We start from the raw sequence: 22,517 nt of genomic DNA on the forward strand, positions 1-22,517 counted from the left end.
AAGCACATCAGGGTTTACATTCAATACTGAAAACATTTAAATTTCTGAATTCACCAAATGATTAAGAGATAGTCCTTCATGGCAGAGAGCTCAACAATACAGCTGCTTTGGCTGACTTCAGCTGCAACACACTGAAAAACGAAACCAAAAAGACAGACACACCCAAGCTTTTCTCAAAGTGAAACTAAAAAGCAGAGCCAGAGCTCAGCTCCACCCACACTCTGACATCACTGCAGTAACATCAGCAGCCAAACATTTCCTAAAGCGACATTCTCATGACATCTCCCAAGAAAAAAAATAAACCATCAACTTCAAGATGGTTTCATTTTTCACCTTTTCACCATTCTTTAACAAATGTACACAGTAAATATGTTTTTCATTTAAAAAAACACTCAAACAGGTATAATAATATAGTTCATTTTTTTCCCGTTCTTCTTCCTCCAACTGAACCTGCTTCCGTTCATCACATTCATTACAAAGCATCGGCTATCACGTTTTCTCATCCTGCCACATGTACTGTTTTTAAATGAAATGGCTGTAACATTAAACTCCATTGAAACAGCCGTGCATTGTTAGTCCGGAATCGCTCCAAAAACATCAACGGATTATGATCAGTATATATAACAGTGTCAGACGGATCGCTGGTCACATAAATGTGAAAATGCTGCAAAGCCAACACCAAACTCAAAGTCTCCTTCTCAATCGTGGAATACTTTTTCTGGTGAGAATTCAATTTCTTTGAAAAATAACCAATAGGCCGCTCTAGCCATTCGTCATCGTCTTGTAGAAGCACCGCACCTACACCCACATCACTCGCATCAACCGCCACTTTGAATGGTTTGGTATAATTTGGGATGGCTAACACAGGAGCAGTGGTTAACACAGCCTTCAGGCCGTCAAATGCCTGTTGACACTCCGCTGTCCACTGGAATTTGTTACGCTTCTTGAGCAAGTCCGTCAGTGGAACGACCATACTGCTAAAATCCAGTACAAATTTCCAGTAAAATCCACTCATACCAACAAATCGCTTCATTTCCCATTGTGTCGAGGGTATCAGAAACTCCCCAATCACATCCCGTGAAACCATTTGACCCTGTCCGATTGTATGGCCAAGGAAAGTGACTTGGGCGTTTCCAAATTCACTTTTGGCTAGGTTTATCACCAAACCCGCTTCCTGAAGTCGATCGAATAATTCCATCAGATGTTTCAAATGTTCTGTCCATGTCTGGCTGAAAATTACCAGATCGTCGATGTATACCGCACAATTGGGTAATCCTGAAACAACTGTATTAGTTAACCGTTGAAATGTGGCTGGTGCGTTTTTCATGCCAAATGGCATAACTTTGAATTGGTATATACCATCTGGAGTCACAAAAGCTGAAACCTCCTTCGCCCTTTCAGATAAAGGTACCTGCCAGTAACCTTTAAGTAAATCCAGTTTGGAAATAAAAGCGGACTGTCCCACTTTCTCAATGCAATCCTCCAAACGTGGGATAGGATAAGAGTCCGTTCTTGTAACTGCATTAACCTTTCTATAGTCCACACACAAACGTTGGGTACCGTCTGGTTTAGGTACCATCACTATTGGTGAGCTCCATTGGCTGCAACCAACTCCAATTATGCCATTTTTAAACATACTTTCAATCTCTTTGTTAACCTGTGCCAATTTTAAAGGGTTAAGTCTATATGGCTGTTGTTTGATTGGAACAGCATTTCCCACATCTATATCATGTATAGCCATTTTAGTACTTCCCAATTTATCTCCACAAACTTGTCCATGTGATATCAATAACACTTTCAGGTCAGTTTGTTTTTCCTCTGGAAGATAATTCAACAATTTATCCCAATTTTAAAGAACATTCTCATTTTCCAATTTAATTTGAGGTATGTCAAATTCACAGTCATCTGGATTTGGTTCGTCACTTTGAGTTAGAATCATTAAAACCTCCTCCTTTTTCTCTCCTTCACTTTCAAAGTACCTTTTAAGCATATTCACATGACACACTCGGTGAGTCTTCCTTCTATCTGGTGTTTTTACCACATAATTCACCTCACTTAATTTCCTTTCAATCTGATAAGGTCCACAAAACCTAGCTTTTAAAGCTACCACCTACCACTGGTAACAATACTAAAACTTTATTTCCACTGGCCAAACTACGAACTTCGGATTTCTCGTCCGCGACCCGTTTCATCACATTTTGTGCAACTTTCAAATGTTGTCTAGCCAATTCACCTGCTCTATTTAATCGTTCCTAAAATTTGACATGTAATACAATAATGTAATTTCCGATTTCTCACCCACCAATTTTTCCTTAATCAATGTAAGTGGTCCGCTTACCTCATGACCAACAATTAGTTCAAAAGGACTAAATTTGGTTGACTCATTCGGTGCATCACTAATTGCAATCAGTACAAATGGAATTCCTTTATCCCAATCCTCTGGATAATCTTGACAATAAGCCCTCAACATTGTCTTTAATGTCTGATGCCACCTAACGCTCCCTGCGATTCTGGATGGTTCCCAGTTGATTTCAATTGTTTTATTCCTAAGCTATCCATAACTTCTTTGAATAACCTTGAGGTAAAATTTGATCCTTGATCCGATTGTATTTCTGTGGGTAGTCCATATCTAGTAAAGAATTTAAGTAACCCCTCCACAATCATTTTAGCTGTAATATTACGTACTGGAACGGCCTCTGGAAACCTAGTAGACACATCCATTATAGTCAAAAGATATTGATTCCCACTTTTTGTTTTAGGAAGCGGTCCTACGTAATCAATTAGGACCCTTGTAAAAGGTTCTTCAAATGCTCGAAAGGGTATTTAGAGTGCTGGTTTTATCACTGCTTGAAGTTTCCCTATCACTTGACATGTGTGACATGATTGACAAAATTTAACTACATCTTTATGTAGTCCAGGCCAATAAAAATGTTTCTGGATTTTAGCTTGAGTTTTCCTTATCCCCAAATGACCTCCCACTGGTACCTCATGTGCAACTTGCTACACCTCCTTTCTATACTCTACCAGCAATACTACTTGATGAATTCTGCCCACTTTTCATCCGCCTGCGTATGTAAAGGTCTCCATTTTCTCATCAAGACATCCTTTTTACGGTAATAACACTCTGGTACACACTCAGATTCCTCTTCCGTGTATGCTTTCCGATACATCCGTTTTATTTCTATATCTTTTTGTTGTAACTCCGCCAATTTTCCTGAACTAAAAATATCCACCTCATCCTCCACCTGTTCTTGTTCTTTTTCAACCATCTGATCAAAAATCGTTTCTGACAATTGCACTTCAACGTCATCTTCACTCTTTGATTTCTCCTCTTGTCTTAACCGGTGACTTTGCGACCTTGTTACTACACAATCCGGAAAAATCCCAGGATATTCGTCCTTCAACACTTCAGTTGTCTGATTTTCCACTGGCTTATCAACCACAGTAGGCATCACTCCCACCTGCGATCCAGCTATATCATTACCCAAGATAAACTGTATTCCACAGTTTATCTATTACTCCTACTACCACTTCACCACTCTTCACTGGACTTTCCAAACTTTCCTTATATAATGGAACGCTACTCCTCTCACCCTGAATTCCACATATTACCAACTTTTCTGGCAACATTCTTCCCAAACTACATAACTCCTCATCTCTTACCATCAAAGATTGACTAGCTCCCGTATCTCTTAAAATTGTGACTTCTTTACCTACTCCTCTATTATAACCTGCCTGCTTACCATTGGCTGGGGACTAATGACAATCCCACAATCCTGTGGGAGTATGAGCTTCCCCAATGAGGGGGGCGGATAAATCATTAGCAGACTCCCTGCATAAATAAAGCTGGCCAGTTTGGAACCAGCCAGAAAGGAGTGAGCAGCAAGCGAAGTTGCTGCTGCTGTTGTATATATATGTTATTGCAAATAAATGTTATTTCTTTGTATCCTTAAAACTCGTGCTGGATTCTTCGTGGCCCTCATAAAACTGGCGACGAGGGTTAAAGTGAATAGCTGTCTACACTGCTGAAGCCACCTCCCTGGATTTTTGTTGGATACAGGTTGGAAGTTGTTTTCTATTACACTATGCCTCTGTACGGACGTTTGGATGTTTTTGATGCTGCGCTGGAAAGCTGGAACCAGTACACACAACGGATGCGTTACTATTTCCGGGCAAACAATATCACCGAAAACAAGCGCCAGGTGGTCATATTGTTCACCGCCTGCGGCCCGCATACGTTTGGGGTGAATAGGAGCCTTACGTACCCAGCTGCGCCGGACACCAAAACGTTTGATGAACTTGTGAACTTAGTGGGGCAATATTTTAACCCAACCCCATCCACGATAGTCCAACGGTACCGGTTTAATACCGCTGAGAGGACCCCAGGAGAATCCCTTGCCGACTTTCTATCCAGGTTACGCAGGATTACGGAGTACCGTGACTATGGTGAGACCTTGTCAGAAATGTTACACGACCGTTTGGTTTGCAGTATGAACAATGCGGCCACCCAGAGAAAGTTGTTAGCTGAGCCAACATTGACTTTTCTTATTTTTTTACAAATAATTTTTATTAAGGTTTTCATAAAATACCAATAACAAAATGAAAAAGGAACTCAACAGGGTTAAGTACAAAACACAGTCTAGAAAAGCAACCCTCCATACCCCCCTCCCCCCTGTACATAAATAATAAATTAACATTAACCCCCCGACTTAACACAACAGGTGTATACACCCCCTCAGACCCTCCAGTGTAAATAACAAAAACAAAAATAAAAATAAAGTAAAGTAACCCCACCCACCCCCGAGTTGCTGCTGCCATTGACCAATGTCTACCGTTCTGCCAGAAAGTCTAAGAACGATTGCCACCGCCTAAAGAACCCTTGTACCGACTGTCTCAAGGCGAATTTCACCCTCTCCAACTTAATAAACCCCGCCATATCGTTGATCCAGGATTCCACTCTTGGGGGCCTCGCATCCGTCCACTGAAGAAGAATCCTTCGCCGGGCTACCAGGGACGCAAAGGTCAGAATACCGGCCTCTTTCGCCTCCTGCACTCCCAGCTCCTCTGCGACCCCAAATATTGCGAGCCCCCAGCCCGGTTTCGCCCTGGAGCCTACCACCCTCGACACCGTCCTCGCTACGCCCTTCCAAAATTCCTCCAGCAGTGGGCACACCCAGAACATATGGGTGTGATTTACTGGGCTCCCTGAGCACCTAACACACCTGTCCTCACCCCCAAAAAAGTGGCTCATCCTTGTCCCGGTCATGTGTGCCCTGTGCAGCACTTTAAACTGTATGAGGCTAAGCCTCGCGCACGATGAGGAAAAGTTCACCCTCCCTAGGGCATCTGCTCAATCTCCTCTCCCAACTCCTCCTCCCACTTGCCTTTCACCTCCACCACCGAGGCCTCCTCCACCTCCTACATCACCTGGTAAGTTTCCGAGGTCTTCCCCACTCCAACCTCCCCCCCCGCTCACCCCCCCCCCCCCCCCCGAGAGCACCCTGTCCTGTACTGTGTGTGGCAGCAGCCGCAGGAATTCCACCACCTGCCGCCTGGCAAACGCCCTTACCTGTAAGTACCTGAAGGTGTTCCCCGGGGGGGAGCCCGTACTTCTCCTCCAGCTCACCCAGGCTCGTGAACATCCCGTCCACAAACAGGTCCCCCAACCTTCGTGTCCCTGCCCTGTGCCACCCCGAAAACCCTCCATCTGTTCTCCCTGGGACGAACCACTGGTTCCCCCGTATTGGGGTCCACACCGAGGCCCGAGCTTCTCCCTGTGCCGCCTCCACTGCCCCCAGATTTTGCCCACCACTGGGCCGTGGTATACCTCCTTGGAGGGAACGGCAGCGGCGCCGTTGCCAGCACCCCCAAACTCGTACCCACACAAGACGCCGTCTCCAACCTCTTCGATGCAGCCCCCTCCCCCTCCATCACCCACTTGTGCACCATCGTCGCATTGGCGGCCCAGTAGTACCCACAGAGGTTGGGCAGCGCCAGCCCCTCCCTATCTCTACTCCGCTCCAGGAACACCCTTCTCACCCACCGATGGACGCTGAGAAAGCCTTCGATAGGGTAGAGTGGGGGTACCTGTGGGAGCTGCTGAAAAGGTTCAGGTTTGGGGAGGGGTTTGTCAGGTGGGTTAGGCTGTTGTATGAGGTCCCGATGGCGAGTGTGGCCACACACAGGAGATCAGAGTACTTTCGGTTGCACCGTGGGACGAGACAGGGGTGTACCCTGTCCCCCCTGCTCTTCGCACTGGCGATTGAACCCTTGGCTATGGCACTGAGGGAGTCAAGGATCTGGAGGGGTTGGTGTGGGGTGGGGAGGAGCATAGGGTGTCACTTTATGCGGACGACCTGCTGCTGTATGTGGCGGACCCGGTGGGAGGAATGCCGGAGGTAATGAGGATTCTTAGGGAATTCGGGGACTTTTCGGGGTACAAGCTCAACATGGGGAAGAGTGAGCTGTTCGTAGTTCATCCAGGGGACCAGGAGAGGTGGATTGGCGAGCTCCCACTGAAAAGGGCGGAGAGGAGCTTCAGGTATTTGGGGGTCCAGGTGGCCAGGAGCTGGGGGGCCCTGCATAGGCTTAATTTTACAAGGCTGGTGGAGCAAATGGAGGAGGAGTTCAAGAGGTGGGACGCGTTGCCGCTGTCATTGGCGGGTAGGGTGCAGTCAATCAAAATGACGGTGCTTCCAAGGTTTTTGTTCTTGTTCCAGTGCCTCCCCGTGTTTATCCCGAAGGCTTTTTTCAGGCGGGTTAACAGGAGTATAATAGGGTTTGTGTGGGCGCGAGGGACTCAGAGGATGAGAAGGGTGTTCCTGGAGCGGAGTAGAGATTGGGGGGGACTGGCACTGCCCAACCTCTGTGGATACTACTGGGCCACCAATGTGACGATGATGCGATAGTGGGTGATGGAGGGGGAGGGGGCTGCATGGAAGAGGCTGGAGCCGGCGCATTGTGTGGGTACGAGTCTGGGGGCGCTGGCAACAGCGCCGCTGCCACTCCCTCCAAGGAGGTATAGCACGAGCCCGGTGGTGGTGGCTGCCCTCAATATTTGGGGCAGTGGAGGCGGCACAGGGGGGGAGGTTGGGGCCTCGGCATGGACCCCATTACAGGGGAACCACCGGTTCGCCCCAGGAAGAACAGGTGGAGGGTTTGCGGGGTGGCACAGGGCAGGAATACGAAAGTTGGGGGACCTGTTTGTGGACGGGAAGTTCGCGAGCCTGGGTGAGCTGGAGGAGAAGTACGGGCTCCCCCCCGGGGGACACCTTCGGGTACTTACAGGTAAGGCCGTTTGCCAGGCGGCAGGTGGTGGAATTCCCGCGGCTACTGCCACACACAGTACAGGACAGGGTGCTCTCGGGGGGGGGGGGGGGGGGGGGGAGTGGGGAAGATCTCGGAAACTTACCAGGTGATGCAGGAGGAGGAGGAGGCCTCGGTGGTGGAGGTAAAAGGTAAGTGGGAGTTGGGAGAGGAAATTGAGGAAGGGACGTGGGCAGATGCCCTGGGGAGGGTGAACTCTTCCTCGTCGTGCACGAGGCTCAGCCTCATACAGTTTAAGGTGCTGCACAGGGCACACATGACCGGGACAAGGATGAGCCGTTTTTTTGGGGGTGAGGACAGGTGTGTTAGGTGCTCAGGGAGCCCAGCAAACCACACCCATATGTTCTGGGCATGCCCAGCGCTGGAGGAATTTTGGAAGGGCGTAGCGAGGACGGTGTCGAGGGTGGTAGGATCCAGGATCAAACCGGGCTGGAGGCTCACAATATTTGGGGTGGCAGAGGAGCCGGGAGTGTAGGAGGCGAAAGAGGCCTGAATTCTGGCCTTTGCGTCCCTGGTAGCCCGGCGAAGGATTCTTCTTCAGTGGAAGGATGCGAGGCCCCCAAGCGTGGAATCCTGGATCTGTGATATGGCAGGGTTCATTAAGTTGGAGAGGGTGAAATTCGCGTTGAGAAGGTCGGTACAAGGGTTATTTAGGCGGTGGCAATCATTCTTAGACTTCCTGGCAGAACGATAGACATTGGTCAATGGCAGCAGCAGCTCGGCAAGGGGTGGGGGGGTTAATTTTATTTTTGTTTTTGTTATTTACACTGAAGGGTCTGAGGGGGTGTATATACCTGTTGTGTTAAGTCGGGGTGTTAATGTTAATTTATTATTTATGTACGGGGGGGGGCGGGTTGCTTTTCTAGATTGTGTTTTGTACTTAACCCTGTTGGGTTCTTTTTTTCATTTTGTTATTGATGTTTTATGAGAACCTTTAATTTAAAAAAAATTTTTTTTTTTTTTTAAACCCTCCGCACATTCACGTTCAACTGCCTCCCCTTCACGAACCCCGTCTGGCCTTTGTGGATGACCTGCGGCACACAATCCTCAATCCTTGTGGCTAAGACCTTCGCCAGCACCTTGGCATCTACGTTTAGCAACAAAATCGGCCTGTAAGACCCACACTGCAGGGGATCCTTGTCCCGCTTCAGGATCAAGGAGATCAGTGCACGGGACATCGTCGGGGGCAAGGCCCCCTCTTCCCTTGACTCAATGAAGGTCCTAACTAGCAACGGGCCCAACAGGTCCATATATTTTTCACAGAATTCGACCGGGAAACCGTCCGACACCGGTGCCTTCCCTGCCTGCATGCTTCCTATCCCTGGTCAGCTCCTCCAGCCCAATCGGGGGCCCCCAATCCCTCCTCCACCTTCGGAAACCTCAAATTGGTCCAGGAAGCGGCCCATCCCTCCCTCCTCCAGTGGGGGCTCGGACCGGTACAATTCCTCATAGAAGTCCCTGAAGACCCCATTGATGCCAGCTCCGCTCCGCACCACACTCCCCCCCCCCCCCCGTCCTTAACTCCCCCGATCTCCCTAGCTGCGTCCCACTTCCGAATCTGATGCGCCAGAATCCGGCTTGCCTTTTCCCCATACTCGTAAATCGCCCCCTGGGCCTTCCTCCACTGCACCTCCGCCTTCCTGGTGGTCACCAGGTCGAATTCGGCCTGGAGGCTGCGCCTCTTCCTCAACAATCCTTCCTCGGGCACCTCCGCATACCTCCTGTCCTGTCTACCCTCACCATCTCCCCCACCAGCCTCTCCCTCTCCCCCCCGCTCTCTCCTCTCCTTGTGAGCCCTAATGGAGATCAGCTCTCCCCTACCACCGCCTTCAGCGCCTCCCATACCATCCCCAGTCGCACCTCCCCGTTATCGTTGGCCTCCAGGTACCTCTCTATACTTCCTCGGACCCGCTCGCTCACCTACTCGTCTGCCAACAGCCCCACCTCCAAGTGCCACAACGGCCGCTGGTCCCTCTCCTCCCCCAGCTCTAAGTCCACCCAATGCGGGGCGTGGTCCGAAATGGCTATCGCCGAGTACTCGGTATCCTCTACTCTCGCTATCAGCGCCCTGCTCAAAATAAAAAAGTAGATTCGGAAAAAGCCTTATGAACATGCGAGAAGAATGAAAATTCCCGAGCCCCCGGCCTTGCAAATCTCCAAGGGTCCACCACTCCCATCTGGTCCGTAAACCCCCTCAGCACTCTAGCCGCCACCGGCTTCCTACCCGTCCTAGACCTGGAGCGATCCAATGGGGATCCAGTACCGTGTTAAAGTCTCCCCCCATTATCAGGCGCCCCACTTCCGAGTCTGGGATCCGACCCAACATGCGCCGCATAAAACCTGCAACGTCCCAATACAGGGCATACACATTGACCAGTACCACCCTCTCTCCCTGCAGCTTACCACTTACCATTACGTACCTACCGCCATTGTCTGCCGCAATGCTCGACGCCTCGAATGACACCTTCTTTCCAACCAAGATCGCCACCCCTCGATTTTTGGTATCCAGCCCCGAATGAAACACCTGACCTACCCACCCTTTCCTCAATCTTACCTGGTCTGCCACCTTCAGGTGTGTCTCCTGGAGCATAACCACATCCACGTTCAGCCCCTTCAGGTGCGCGAACACGCGGGCCCGCTTGACCTGCCCATTCAGTCCCCTTACATTCCAGGTTATCAGCCGGATCAGGGGGCTACCCCCCCCCCCCCCCCCTGCCGACTAGCCATAACCCCTCCTCGGCCAGCCACGCGCCCGCACCCCACGCCCGGCCCGTTCCCCACGGCGGCAGACCCCCGTCTCGACCCCCCCACCCACTCGCTCCAGCTCCCCCTTGACCATAGCAGCAACAACTCGATTCTCCCCACCCCCCGGCTAGGACCCGTCCAAGCTGTTTTACTCCCCCCATTGCACTTCCGCAAGTCAGCTGACTCCTGCTGACCCCGGCCACTCCCGCCTCTCCTTCGACTCCTCCCATTGTGTGACACACCCTCCTCTTCCGTTCGCCATCCACAGGCTCTCCCCCTCCCCTTCCATCCTAAGCAGGGGAAACAACCCTCGCTTCCCCGCCCCGCCCCCTCCAGTCTTCAGCGCGGGAAAAAGCCCGCGCTTTCCACATACCCGCCCCCCCCCCCACCTCTGGCGCAGCTCCTTTTACAGGCCCAGTCCCCTCACCCCCGACTCGGGCCTCCCCCTCCCCCGCGGGGCCCCATCTCACCGCCGGCCATCCCCCCCCTGTTCCCTTTGCTTGCCCCCCTCCAAAGGCCCGCCCGACCAACCCAACCAAAACAGTGCCCAACCCGCCCTAACCACCCTCACCGACCAGGAAGAGAAAAACACAAAGGGAAAAAAAACCCAAGAGCAAATGACCCCCCCTCCAAAAGTAACATATCAACCGCAGTCCCCAAACACCCATCCCGACCCTCAATCTGTGTCCAACTTCTCGGCCTGAACAAAGGCCCACGCCTCCTCCGGAGGCTCAAAATAATGGTGCCGGTCCTTGTAGGTGACCCACAGTCGCGCCAGCTGCAACATGCCAAACTTCACCCCATTCCTGTGCAGCACCGCCTTCGCTCGATTGTACCCGGCCCTCCTCTTCGCCACCTCCGCACTCCAGTCCTGGTATATTCGAACCTCCGCGTTCTCCCACCTGCTGCTCCTCTCCTTCTTGGCCCACCTGAGCAGACACTCCCAATCAGCGAACCGATGAAACCGCACCAGCACCGCCCGCGGAGGCTCGTTGGCTTGGGCCTCCTCGCCAGCACTCTATGAGCCCCTTCCAGCTCCAGGAGCCCCGGGAAGGACCCCGCTCCCATCAGCGAGTTCAACATGGTGACCACATAGGCCCCCACGTCCGGCCCCTCCGGGAGGCCCAGAATCCGCAGATTCTTCCGCCTCGACCGATTCTCCATCTCCTCGAGCCGCTCCTGCCATTTCTTGTGGAGCGCCTCGTGCGCCTCCGCCTTTATCGTCAGGCCTAAGATCTCGTCCTCGTTGTCGGAGATCTTTTGTCGGGCCTCGCGGATCACCACCCCCTGGGCCGTCTGTGTCTCCAGCAGCTTATCAATAGAAGCCTCCATCGGCTCAAGCAGGTCCGCTTTAATCTCCCTGAAGCAGCGCTGGATACCCTCCTGTTGCTCCTGCGCCCACGCTGCCTGGTCTCCGCCCACCGCCATTTTATTCTTCTTCCCTCGCACCTTCTTCGGGTCCACCACCACCTTTTTAGTCGCCCCGCTCCTGGTAAAAGCCATATACTGTTGGGGAATTGTTCTAATCTCCTTCCCACACCGGGAAACGTTGAAAAAGTGCCGTTGGGGGCCCTGAAAAGAGCCCAAAAGTCCGTTTTTGAAGGGAGCCGCCGAATGTGCGACTTAGCTCTGCGTAGCCGCAACCGGAAGTCCCCAACATTGACTTTTCAACAGGCCATTCAAATAGTCTTGTCCCGAGAGAGCGCAGAGCGAGGAGTACAGGAGCTACAGGGAATGGAGGTGCATGCCTTGGGGCGCAACCCTTTCCGTCCGAAAACATCCCCCCGCACCCCTGCGGTACCTTGGGCGAGGCGACGTCTGGATCGACGCCAGTGGCCGTCGGACATTCCTCCCCGAAGGGAACCTTCTCCAGAACCAATGGATGAGGAGCCATGACCGTGTCAGACTTCCCCCTGTCGCGGACGCCGGTCCTGGGGGCGCCAGAGGTGCCGTCGTTCCGACCGAAACTGGGGCCAGCCCAGGGGCCGTAACTGGGACCAGCCCAGAGGCCGTATCTTCCATGTGGATGAACCTGCGGCGACTACTCCTGAGGACGTGGAGACGGAGGCCGACTGCCTGCAGCTGCATTGTGTGGCAGCTCCCCGTGTGGCCCCCATTAAGGTGACAGTATGGGTCAATGGTCACCCGCTTGAGATGGAGTTGGACACTGGCGCAGCGGTCTCCATGATCGCCCAGACAACATTTAACCGCATCAAGCAGGGTATACAGACCCTTACATTAACCGACTCACAGGCCAGGTTGGCCACCTACACGTGGGAACCACTGGACATTGCAGGAACTACAATGACCCCTGTTGTCTATGGACGCCAGGAGGGGCGTTTCCCACTTATCGTGGTGCGCGGCCATGGGCCCAGCCTGTTGGGTCGGGACTGGTTGCACCATTTGCAGTTGCAGTTGCAGCACATCCTCCAAACAGTTTCTGGAGGGTTGACTGAGGTGCTAGGACGATACCCAGATGTATTCCAGCCTGGTTTGGGGAAAATAAAAGGGGCTGTAGCCCGTATCCAAGTCGAACCAGGAACCACGCCGCGCTATTTCCGGGTGCGCCCGGTGCCTTACGCCTTGCTCGAGAAGGTAGAAGGGGAGATCACTCGTTTGGAGACTTTGGTTATTATCAGGCCCGTCCGTTTCGCTGACTGGGCAGCACCAATTGTACCTGTAATGATGCCAGATGCCACAGTTCACTTGTGCGGCGACTATAAACTTAGTGAATACGGCTTCCCGACTCGACCGATATCCAATGTCTCGCATAGAGGATATCTACCCGAGCTTGCAGGCGGACTCTCGTTCACAAAATTAGATATGAGTCACGTCTACCTACAGTTGGAGCTGGACCCTGCCTCCCGACCATATGTAACGATTAATACACACCGGGGCCTGTATGAATATACACGTTTGCTCTTTGGAGTATCCTCTGCCTGCGCTATTTTTCAACGCGTTATGGAGGGCATTTTGAGAGATTTACCGCGTGTCGCTGGCTACTTAGACAACATTTTGATCACAGGGACGTCGGAGCAGGAACATTTGGAAAATCTGGAGGCTGTCCTTAGATGCTTTTCGGAGGCTGGAGTCCGTTTATGTCGCACAAACTGCGTCTTTCAGGCGAAGGAAGTAGTCTACCTGGGTTATCGGGTGGACCGTGAAGGTTTGCACCCCGTCGCAGAGAAGGTGCGCGCGATTCAACAGGCCCCCACCCCGACTGACACTTCGCATCTTTGTTCTTTTCTCGGCCTCGTAAACTATTACGGGAAGTTCCTCCCCAATCTGGCAACTATGCTGGCCCCGTTGCAACTTCTGCTAAAGAAAAATCACACCTGGGTTTGGGGTCAGCCCCAAGAAACCGTTTTCCGGCGGGTAAAACAACAATTGTCGTCGTCTGGGTTACGAACCCACTGTGATCCTGGAAAGTCTTTGCTCGTCACATATGCCGCATCCCCATATGGTATTGGGGCTGTCCTGTCCCACAAGATGGAGAACAGGGCCAAGCGGCCGATAGCTTTCGCCTCTCACACATTGACTGCAGCGGAAAAAAAGTACGTGCAGATCGAGAAGAAGGGCCTGGCAGTGGTCTTTGCGGTGAAACGTTTCCACCAGTACGTGAATGGCCGCCACTTCACTATCGTAACTGATCATAAGCCTCTGCTGGGACTTTTCAGAGAGGATAAGCCAATACCGCCCATTGCTTCCGCACGGATCCAGCGCTGGGCTTTGTTGCTCGCTGCATACGAGTATTCTTTGGAGCACAAACCAGGAACGCAGATAGCAAATGCCGACGCACTGAGCCGATTGCCTTTTATTGACCGGCCCCATGTCGACCCCCACGACTGGTGAGGTGGTTGCAACCCTAAATCTTATGGACACCTTGCCTGTCACGGCATCACAGATCCGTGAGTGGACCCAGACGGAGCCAGTCCTGTCAAAGGTTCGGCACATAGTCCTGTATGGTGGGCAGCATAGACAGCTCCCAGACGAGCTGCGGGCATTTTCCTCAGAATTCCTCAGAAGCTATCAGAATTCAGCGTGGAAGACGGCATCCTCTTGTGGGGGACGCGTGTGATTGTCCCGGAAAAAGGACAGGAGCTGATACTAAGAGACTTGCACTATGGGCATCCAGGTGTGACCAAAATGAAAATGTTGGCCCGGTGCTATGTCTCGTGGCTAGGCCTCGACACCGACATTGAGAAGGTGGCCCAAAACTGCTCCATTTGCCAGGAACATCAGAAGCTTACGCCAGCCGCGCCCCTACATCACTGGGAATGGCCAGGGCGGCCTTGGGCGCGCTTGCATGCGGATTTCGCCGGCCCTTTTCAAGGATCCATGTTCCTTCTATTAACCGATGTCCAGTCTAAAGCTGGGCTAGAGGTGCATAAGATGGTAGGCACAAAGTCCTGCGCAACAATTGAGAAGATGCATTTGTCTTTCAGTACGCATGGCCTCCCCAAGGTGCTGGTCACGGATAACGGCACTCCATTCACAAGTGAGGAGTTTGCGAGGTTCATGAAGATGAACGGCATCCGCCATATCCGCACTGCCCCTTACCACCCGGCTTCAAATGTATTGGCGGAGCGCACAGTGCAGACATTCAAACAAGGCCTAAAGAAGCAGTCTTCCGGGTCAATGGACACGAGACTGGCTCGTTTTTTGTTTTCATATAGGACCACCCCCCATGCAGTGACTGGGGTAGCTCCCGCAGAACTCCTAATGGGCCGGAGACTTCGCACCTGCCTTAGCATGGTTCTCCCGGACATTGGCGCAAAAGTACGCCGCACACAAGAACGGCAGGGACATGGTTTTTCTCGGCATCGGCCGATTCGGCAGTTTGCGCCCGGTGACCCAGTGTTCGTTCGGAATTTTGCTGGTGGTGCCCAGTGGGTCCCTGGCGTAATCTTTCGCCAAACAGGCCCTATCTCTTACCAGGTGCAAGCCCAGGGTCGTCTCCAGCACAAACATGTAGACCACGTTCGGTCCAGAAGACTATCCCTTCCAAAGATTCCCCGCCCCCGGAGCTCATTTCTACAGCCACAGAGACCAGACACAATGGAAAGTATTCCTCACAATCTTCCTCTGGTGCCTCACTCAAAGCCTGCGCAGGTCGTTACAGAACCGCGTGGAGATAGAGACGCCGAGATGACGGAGGCAGCAGACTCTGACTCCGAGATGGAGACACAGGACGCCTCAGAGGGGGAATCCTTGGGCCCACGGGCCGTGGATGTACAACCATTACGCTGTTCATCACGGAAGCGCCAGTCTCCGTCTCGTTACACGTCGCCCGATCCAGCGCCTTGTGCAAATGGTGTCCGGCCTGCGGCAAAACGAGTCCGACGCCCTCCTTCGCCAGGGTCTTCGGTGAATTCCTTGGACTTTGGGGGGGGGGGGGGAGGGATGTTATAACCTGCCTGCTTACCATTGGCTGGGGACTAATGACAATCCCACAATCCTGTGGGAGTATGAGCTTCCCCAATGAGTTGGGCGGAGAAATCATTAGCAGACTCCCTGCATAAATAAAGCTGGCCAGTTTGGAACCAGCCAGGGAGGAGTGAGCAGCAAGCGAAGTTGCTGCTGCCGTTGTATCTATATGTTATTGTAAATAAATGTTATTTCTTTGTATCCTTAAAACTCATACTGGATTCTTCGTGGCCCTCACAAAACCCTCCTGATACACATGAGTAAACTTTACCCACATAAGTAAATTCTTTAAAGAGATCTGGCACCTTCTTATCAATCACCTCTTGATCAGGCTGTACAATCTTTTGCACCTCCTTCGCTTCACTTGGGCTTTCCTTTACCACTTTAACAACCTCACTGTCTTATCCTGTTTTACCACATCAGCCTTCCCAGTGCTTTTCTTCAACCACCAACACTGTGACTTTACATGGCCTAGTTTATTACAGTGAAAACATTTGAAACTTTTCATTTCTTTTCCACCCTCCTGGATTTCTTTTTAATCTGAGGTACACTCTCCTTATTATCTCCCATCAGATCACCTTTACTTGTACCACTTGAGTATTTCTCATGTCCCCAGTTTCTATCCCTCACAGGCTGAAACTGATGTCAGAAACCAAGGTTTGATTTATGAACTAATTCATAATCATCTGCTCTTCCACATGAGTTCTCACTACATCAGGAATTGAATTTTTAAACTCCTCCAAAAGTATAATTTCTCTGAGAGCTTCATACTTTGGGCTGTTTTCAAAGCCCTTATCCACCTATCAAAATTACTCTGTAATGTATGTTTGACCAAATTCTTTCCTTAAATTTCCAAACCTTTGTCTGTAGGCGTCAGGCACTAGTTCAAATGCGCCTAAGATGGATTTTTTTCACCTCCTCATACGTCCCAGATACCTCCTCCGGTAGTGATGCAAACACTTCACTAGCCCTACCTACCAGCTTTGTTTGAATCAGTAATACCCACGTGTCCTGTGGCCATTTCATTTGTTTAGCTACCTTCTCAAATGAAATGAAAAGGGCTTCTACCTCCTCCTCATCAAACCTTGGCTATGCTTGGACATATTTAAATAGATCCCCACCACGCCTTCGACTTAGACGCTCTTTCTCACTATCCTCATCACTATCATCCAACTGTACGTTTCCCTTTACGTCTGCCAATTTTAACTGACTGTCATGTTTCATGGCCATTTTCTGAAGATCAGACTCACTCTCTTTATCTTTTCTCCTGATCTGTATCTCCCTTTCTTTCTCTTTTTGTTCTGCAAGGGCTATTCTTTCTTTGTTTCTTTCTTCTCTCTCCTTTTCTTTTTCTCTCATTGCATATTCAAGCTGCTTTAATTCTTTTTCATGTTGAAGTTGCTAAATCTGCAACTGGATCTTTGCCATTTCTAATGAGTAAGACTGTATCTCAGGCAACTTTAAATGCTTAGCCACCGCCATAATTACGTAATCTTTTCGCATTTGTCAGGGAATGTTAACAGCAATGTTTTTTACCAAATCTAACAGTCTGCTTTTAGTCTCTGTCCATAAGGTACTGCGTGTGACCGTCTCCACCCCCAAAAACATCTGAGCCTCTGAAAGAGCCATTGTCCACAACACACTCCCTACTTAAACTAAAATACCACACCTGAAAAGCAACCACAATATGCTCACCCCTCACTGTCTTTAAATTCACTGAGCCAATCCAATAGATAGACTTTTATCCCCCTCGAGCCCCCAATTGTTATGGGTCAGGGTTTAGAGAACCCCAAAGTGTATCATGGAGTTCACCTGAGCCACAACTTTTAATAGATTATGGTAAGGGGAGCACACGGCCCACTCTAGAGGTGTGGTACAGCAGAAATGGAAAAGTATTTTTAAAAACAAAACAATGTTTATTCTATGAACTCAAGTTAACCTTTTTAAAACAAACAGTGAATATCTTAGCAACCGTTAATTCAAAGATAACTCCCAAAGAATACAACACTCAGTATCCTTTAAGCTGTCCTTTTAACATTCAAAAGACTTAACAACCTTTAAACAGAAGCACATCAGGGTTTACATTCAATACTGAAAACATTTAAATTTCTGAATTCACCAAATGATCAAAAGATAGTCCTTCATGGCAGAGAGATCAACAATACAGCTGCTTTGGCTGACTTCAGCTGCAACACACTGAAAAACGAAACCAAAAAGACAGACACACCCAAGCTTTTCTCAAAGTGAAACTAAAAAGCAGAACCAGAGCTCAGCTCCACCCACACTCTGACATCATGGCAGTAACATCAGCAGCCAAACATTTCTTAAAGCGACATTCTCATGACACAGGTATAATAATATAGCCCATTTTTTTTTTGTTCTTGTTCCTCCAACTGGAATCCCTCTTGATTGACATTCTCTTTGAACAAGCAGGTCTCTGCACGATCCGTCCATTTCTCTACGCCTCGGCAAGTCTCTTTAAAATCAGATACTTCAGTTCAATCTGATCAGAGAGTCCTTGTAATTCTCCAACACAGGAGCATTGGTTATCACAGCTTTCTGGCAGTCAAATGCCTGTTGAAACTCCGCTGTCCACTGGAATTTGTTACACTTCTTGAGCAGGTCCATCAGTGGAGCAATCACGCTACAAAAAGTTTTCACCAATGTTCGAACAAATCCACTCATGCCAAGAAATCGCATTATTTCCCTTCGTCTTGAGAGTATCAGAAACTCCTCAATAACTGTTGGTTTCACATCCTGTGTGACCATTCCACCCTGTCCAATTGTATGGCCAAGGAAAGTGACTTTTGGCTAGGTTTATCACCAACCCCGCCTCCTGAAGTCGATCGAATAACTCCATCAGATGTTTTAAGTGTTCTTTCCATGTCTGGCCGAAAATTACCAGATCGTCGATGTATACCGCACAATTGGGTAATCCTGAAACAACTTTGTTAGTTAACCATTGAAATGTGATACGCAGACCGAGGACCTGAAGCTTAAGTGGGAAGAGGAGCTCGGGGGGAGATGGAGGACGGTGTCTGGGCAGAAGCCCTGAGCAGAGTAAACACGGCCGCAACATGCGCCAGACTCAGCCTGATCCAATTTAAGGTCGTGCACCGGGCCCAAGTGACGGTGGCCCGGATGAACAAATTCTTCGGGCTGGACGACAAGTGTGCTAGATGCGCCGGAGGGCCAGCTAACCATGTACACATGTTCTGGTCGTGCCCTAAACTCAGGGGATACTGGCAGGGATTCGCGGATGTCATGTCCCGGATATTGAAAACTGGGGTGCTAATGAGCCCTGAGGTGGCAATCTTTGGGGTTTTGGAGGACCAGGGAGTCAAGGAAGAGAGAGAGGCCGACGTTCTGGCCTTTGCTGCCCTGGTAGCCCGGCGACGAATACTGTTAGCTTGAGCCCCCGAGGGCTGAGGTATGGCTATCGAACATGGCGAGCTTTCATAGCCTAGAGAAAGTCAAGTTCACCTTGAGAGGTTCGTTACTAGGTTTGCCCGAAGGTGGCAGCCATTTATTGACTTCTTTGCAGAGGAGTAAGCGTCAGCGGTGGGGGGGGTGGGGTGGGTAGAGTAGAGTAGGGGGATATTGAGGCAGGTCCTTGCGTGAACAGAGCCGTGGTTTGCACTATGTTTAATTTGTGCCTTGACTTTTTTTTTTTTGCACTTGTTGCTACCTTTTGCCTTAGCTTAATTGCTCTGTTTTATCACCTTTGCTCTTGAGTCGCCAGGTATCTTTATGATACTGCCACGTGGTTCAAGTCCGAGTAATGATCAATAATCCAATACACCGCTTAGTAAGATTTAAATTAAAGCACATTTATTACACACAGCAATCACTACTCATGTATAAATTCTACGTCTAAGCTACTTCTACGACTAACAGGCCAATACTTAACTTGGAACTGCCCACCAGGTCAGGGAAACGAATGGCCTTTTGTTCGGGTTCTGAGCCTGCGGGATTCGAAGTTGGTACAGATTGGTAGCTAGGAGCGCCTGTCTCGTAGCGAGCGTTGAAGTAAGACTTACTGGATATCAGCGGCGGCTGGACCGGTCACTGTCAAGGGTTGGTTCGTGTTGCTGAGTGACCCGGTCAAGAAGAACGATTTGAACTTGATTCTTTATAGTCCCCAGGGGCTTCCCGCCTTTTGAGGCGGACCCTGTACCTGGTTCCAAGTGATTGGACTTTGTCCCAATCACTTGGTTCGATTTTCTCCAATGCTGGAGCGGTTCCCTGATCGATGGGCGGTCCTGAGGTGGTCGTTCACCTCCCATTGTGTAGGCTTCTGCTGGCGCCAAAGAGTCTGGTTTGGCTTTATGTGTCTAAATGTTGCTCATTGTTCCCGGGGATTGCTCATTAATATGCAGATGGCTGGTGTTTTGTTATGCTGATGGTTGCTGGTATCGATCTTGTCTGGCCTTTCCAGAGGTAAATACACACTCAACCTGCAGCTGCTCGTTTGTGTCCTGTTGGCTGACTTTCCCATCAGCCTTTGCCGTTCGCCATTTTAAATCAGGAGTTAGCCATTCTAAATCGGGAGTTAGCCATTTTAACTGGCTCCACACTGTACAACGTCACTTTTTCTATATGCCTAAAATACCTCAATAAAATTGTTTTTTTTAACATTGAAATGTGGCTGGGGCGTTTTTCATGCCAAATGGCATAACTTTGAATTGGTATATGCCATCTGGAGTCACAAAAGCTGAAATCTCCTTCGACCTTTCGGATAAAGGTATTTGCCAGTAACCTTTAAGTAAATCCAGTTTGGAAATAAAAGCTGATTGTCCCACTTTCTCAATGCAATTCTCCAAACGTGGGATAGGATAAGAGTCCGTTCTTGTAACTGCATTAACCTTTCTATAGTCCACACACAACCGTTGGGTACCGTCTGGTTTAGGTACCATCACTATGGGTGAGTTCCATTGGCTGCAACCTACTTCAATTATGCCATTATTAAGCATACTCTCAATCTCTTTGTTAACCTGTGCCAATTTTAAAGGGTTAAGTCTATATGGATGTTGTTTAATTGGAACAGCATTTCCCACATCTACATCATGTATAGCCATTCTAGTACTTCCCAATTTATCTCCACAAATATGCCCATGTGATATCAATAACTCTTTCAGGTCAGACCGTTTTTCCTCTGGAAGGTAACTCAACAATTTATCCCAATTTTTAAGAACATCCTCGTTTTACAATATAATTTGAGGTATGTCAAATTCACAGTCATCTGGATTTGGTCCGTCACTTTGAGTTAGAATCATTAAAACCTCCTCCTTTTTCTCTCCTTCACTTTCAAAGTACCTTTTAAGCATATTCACATGACACACTCGGTGAGTCTTCCTTCTATCTGGTGTTTATACCACATAATTCACCTCACTTAATTTCCTTTCAATCTGATACGGTCCACAAAACCTAGCTTTTAAAGGTTTCCCTACCACTGGTAACAATACTAAAACTTTATCTGCACTGGCAAAACTATGAACTTTGGATTTCTTGTCCGCTACCCATTTCATCACATTTTGTGCAACTTTTAAATGTTGTCTACCAATTCACCTGCTCTATTTAATCGTTCCCTAGAATTTGATACGTAATCCAATAATGTAATTTCCGATTTCTCACTCACCAATTTTTCCTTAATCAATTTAAGTGGACCTTTTACCTCATGACCAAAAATTAGTTCAAAAGGACTGAATTTGGTTGACTCATTAGGTGCATCCCTAATTGCAAACAGTACGAATGGAATCCCTTTATCCCAATCCTCTGGCTAATCGTGATAATAAGCCCTCAACATTGTCTTTAATGTCTGATGCAACCTTTCTAACGTTCCCTGTGATTCTGGATGGTATGCAGTTGATTTAAATTGTTTTTTTCCTAAGCTATCCATAACTGCTTTGAATAACCTCGAGGTAAAATTCGATCCTTGATTGTATTTCTGTGGGTAGTCCATATCCAATAAAATATTTAAGTAATTCCTCCACAATCTTTTTAGCTGTAGTATTACATACTGGAATGGCCTCTGGAAACCTAGTAGACACATCCATTATAGTCAAAAGGTATTGATTCACACTTTTCGTTTTAGGAAGCAGTCCTACGCAATCAATTAGGATCCGCCTCATCCTCCACCTGTTCTTGTTCTTTTTCTTTTTTTTTTTAAAATATGTTTTATTGAAATGTTTTTCCCCAAACAACAATTTTTCCCCTCTTACAAAGCAAACGCAACAATAATACAGAAATTTTTAACAATACACAAGTAACAAAACTCCTTTATCTTTGACCAAAACTAAACTAAACCCCCCCCCCCCCCCCCCCAACCCGCGCCCCCCCCATCCCCCTGGGTTGCTGCTGCTGTTCATCTGTCTTCCCTCTAACGTTCCCCTAGGTAGTCGAGAAATGGCTGCCACCGCCTGGTGAACCCTTGAGCCGATCCTCTCAGGGCAAACTTTATCTGCTCCAGTTTAATGAACCCCACCATATCATTTACCCAGGCCTCCAGTCCGGGGGATTTCGCCTCCTTCCACATGAGTAGGATCCTGCGCCGGGCTACTAGGGACGCAAAGGCCACAACGTCGGCCTCTTTCGCCTCCTGCACTCCCGGCTCTTCCGCAACTCCAAATAGAGCTAACCCCCAGCATGGTTTGACCCGGGCCTTCACCACCCGCGAAATCACTCCCGTCACTCCCTTCCAATACCCTTCCAGTGCCGGGCACGCCCAAAACATATGTGCGTGGTTTGCCGGGCTCCCGCCACACCTCCCACATTTGTCCTCCACTCCAAAGAACCTGCTCAATCTTGCTCCCGTTATGTGTGCTCTATGTAGCACCTTAAATTGAATCAGGCTAAGCCTGGCGCATGAGGAAGAGGAATTTACCCTGCTTAGGGCATCAGCCCACATATCCTCCTCTATCTCCTCCCCTAGTTCTTCTTCCCACTTTCCTTTTAGTTCGCCCACCGACTCCTCCCCCTCTTCCCTCATCTCTCGGTAAATCTCTGACACCTTGCCCTCT

General features: G+C 49.5%; 1 protein-coding gene across 2 annotated transcripts in view; it reads left to right on the forward strand.

Moving 5' to 3' along the window:
• LOC140387901 (Golgi-associated RAB2 interactor protein 1A-like) overlaps positions 1-22,517 on the forward strand; it is a 59,505-nt gene that overhangs the window by 24,744 nt on the left and 12,244 nt on the right. The window lies entirely within an intron of this gene.

The sequence above is a fragment of the Scyliorhinus torazame genome, chromosome 13 (assembly GCF_047496885.1).
Source record: "Scyliorhinus torazame isolate Kashiwa2021f chromosome 13, sScyTor2.1, whole genome shotgun sequence".
Classification (NCBI taxonomy): Eukaryota; Metazoa; Chordata; class Chondrichthyes; order Carcharhiniformes; family Scyliorhinidae; genus Scyliorhinus; species Scyliorhinus torazame.